Source organism: Mus musculus, chromosome 15, assembly GCF_000001635.26.
Source record: "Mus musculus strain C57BL/6J chromosome 15, GRCm38.p6 C57BL/6J".
NCBI lineage: Eukaryota > Metazoa > Chordata > Mammalia > Rodentia > Muridae > Mus > Mus musculus.
In genome coordinates, this window is record NC_000081.6 from 21,998,144 (window position 1) to 22,001,260 (window position 3,117).

At 39.2% G+C, this 3,117-nt stretch overlaps 1 long non-coding RNA gene across 1 annotated transcript; it reads right to left on the reverse strand.

The window, feature by feature from the left end:
• Nucleotides 1-213: 213 nt before the first annotated feature.
• On the reverse strand, nucleotides 214-2,257 carry Gm41278. Its single transcript, XR_875057.1, has 2 exons — nucleotides 1,552-2,257; nucleotides 214-300 (listed from the first exon to the last, which is right to left on the reverse strand). It is a non-coding gene; the product is annotated as a predicted gene, 41278 (long non-coding RNA).
• Nucleotides 2,258-3,117: the final 860 nt, after the last annotated feature.

Here is a 3,117-nt window from a genome sequence, read left to right on the forward strand (position 1 = left end):
CACACAGATAGAGGTCAGAAGACAACTTTGTATAAGAGTTATTTTCTCTCAACTTTACATGGTTTTTTATATCAATCTCTGTTTGTCTGACTTATAAGGCAAGAGGTTTTACTTGGCAGGTCATCTTCTTTACAATAATTATTTTCTAAATTATAGGTCTCATTCCTAATTTCTGTCATGTCTCCATAATAAAATATCTCTACAAAAAGCCAGTAAGGAAAGAAAGATTTATTTTAGCATACATCTACAATTAACAGTCCATCATAGCAGGCAATCGAAGATGTTGGGAACTTGAAACACCTAGTGACATTCAAAGCCAAGAGAAAAATTGGAATGAGTACACGTGTGCATACTGCTTATCTCATCTTATCTATCCATGCAATTCAGAGCAGAGTTCCAGAGCATGTTGCCATCCACTTTTAGGGAAGGTTTTCCCAAAAGAATTAATATGATCCAGATGATCTCTAACAGGCAAACACATAGGGGAAACCAGTCTAGAAAGTTCCTCATTAACATGCCTCCTAGGTAATTCTAGGTTGACAGAAATTCGTATGAAATATTAAACAATATATTCTTTTTATGTTAGTGGACACATTTCAAGACCCTTTTTTCAGTTTTGTTGAACTTATATAGATCATGTATGCACTAGATTCAAGGGCAAGGACAAGAAATTGCTATACTGGCCTGGTTTTATACATTCAATCAACACAGTAGGGATATGATTGTCCTGTATCATCTTTACCATGCTATGGATGTTGTTTTTGTTTGTTTGTTTGTTTGTTTGTTTGTAGTGCTAGGGACTGAAAGCAGGGCCTAGCACTTGTTATCACAGTCTACCCAAGTCAACACTTCTACTAATTAACACCCCTAAAATTCATGCACTTTAATAAACAGATTATAAAAATAGCTCTTGGAGGCTTCAATACCCTTGTTTTCTCTGTTAGCACTTCAAACTCCTTGGGAATCAGGAAGGCTTCAAGCTGCAGACAGTGCATATGAACAGTGTGTTTTGTAACAGTATCCCAATATTTGAATATTAATCTCAGTGTTAAACGTCCAGTGTTTTTTAGATGCCGTTTAACAGTCAATTAAAAGCTGAGCAAATAAATTGATTTTTACTTTTAAACTATGGTTGAGAATGTTGATGCTATTCTTGATTAAATGATAAATTATAAATTATCACATGCACAAAGTTCCGGAAAGATAAATAATGTTTAGATGCACAGGGAGAGCAAAATATTTTAAGACTAAATGCTGTCAATTAAGGTGTTTGTCATTACCTTCAGCTTTTTAAAAAGTTAGTGTTGTGAAGATTACTTTTAACACTTTACACACTCCTTCATGCAGCCAGTATACTTGGGTTATGGTTGCTATGGCAAAATGATTTCTTTAACAAAATCAGAGCTGAGAATATAGTAAAATGTATAAGAACAGTTGCTGAGAAAGTATGCAGCCTGCAATCTGAATTCCATAACTTACAGAAAAGCTGGTCATTGCTGTGTGTGTGTCTGTAACCACAGTAATAAGTGGGCAGAGAATGTTGGCACTTACCAAATTCTGTCTCCTCTTTTGTTGAGCAGTGGGTGTAGGGGAAAGTGGGAATGGGAGAAAACCCACATCCAGCCAGAGTTCCAGTGCTCAGGGAGGGTGGACCCGGAGGACTGCTGCACACTTTCCAAGTGGGAGGGTGGGTTTCTGGCTGTGGGAAGCCATTGGACACCAGCTTGGGGGGGGGGGGAGAAGGAGGGGCAGTCCTAGCAACAGTTCTCAGTCACAGGCATCCCAAACACCCACAGAAGAGCTGAGAACAGAATGGGAGCCCCAGGGGCCGAAAGTAGAAGAGGGCAGGGAGAGAGGGGGCACTGGGTGGTTTCCATGCAGCAGAGAGTTCCTCGCCTGGTCCATGGCTGGAAGACAGGAAGGCCTTTAAGAGAGAGGTTAGACACTGCTTGTTAGGGGAAAGCCTGTCCCAGCGTTAAAGTACAGCAGGCCTTGATGGTCAGAGACAGTCTATGGTTTTAGAGCTTCATTGTAGAAAGGCAGGGAGAAAGAGAGAAGGTAGAAAGATGGAGAGAGACTGGCAGTGGCCACGTGGAAAGAGGGGTGAGAGAGGGAGGGACAGAGAGAAGAAGGTCTAGAGGGGAGAGTAGGAAATGTGACAGCTTAAAGAGAGTGAGGAGAGGCCAAGCAGCTCATTTTATAGTGGGCTAGACTATCTTGCTATTGACAGGTAACTGTGCGGTGGAGCATACCTGGCTATTGTCAGGTAACTATGGGGACAGAGTCTAGCCAGAATTCCAGAAGCTTGGGACATTGTCTGCATGACTTATAGTTACAGAATTATGGAGTTGGGGGCTCTGTGGTGTCAGGCACCTGTCTCTGGGAACGTGGTTCGCTGTTTCTTCCCAAATAGAGTTTTCTACTGGGTTGCCAGAACAAGTCTCATTCAACCAAAATAGGCTGCCTTTCACGTCTCCACATTCTTTTAGCAAGATATCTACTGCTTTCTCTGCCTTCCTTTATGCGCACGTGCACTTGCACACACACACACACCACAGAGACATATTTTTAAAATTAGAAAATATTCTCAACGGGACATATGTCTTATTTCATTACCAACAAGTTCTGTGCCCTATACTTGATAAATTTTAACTATCCAGGAAAGTATTGCAGTAGTGTGTGTGTGTGTGTGTGTGTGTGTGTGTGTGTGTGTGTGTATGTGTGTGTATAAACAGAGAGAAAACTTTGAATTTATATAGCTTTAGCAGCCATTGAGATAGTTGTCAGTTTTTAAATATTCTCAATATTTATAAGTGCAACATTTAGGGACATTTATTATATGTCTTGATAATTTATCTTAAATTTTATAAATATAACAAATATATTTAGAAGTTATACACACATATATGTATATATACATACATATACATACACACATATGTGTGTGTATATATATATATATATACACACACATATGTGTGTGTGTGTATATATATATATATATATAATTTGTTGGTCTCAACAAGTGACATAGCATTGATGTGTTAACTCAGACCTTGCAAATCAGGTAATTTACTACCATGGTTTTTTTGTGTGTCTTGGATAGATCACCCATTT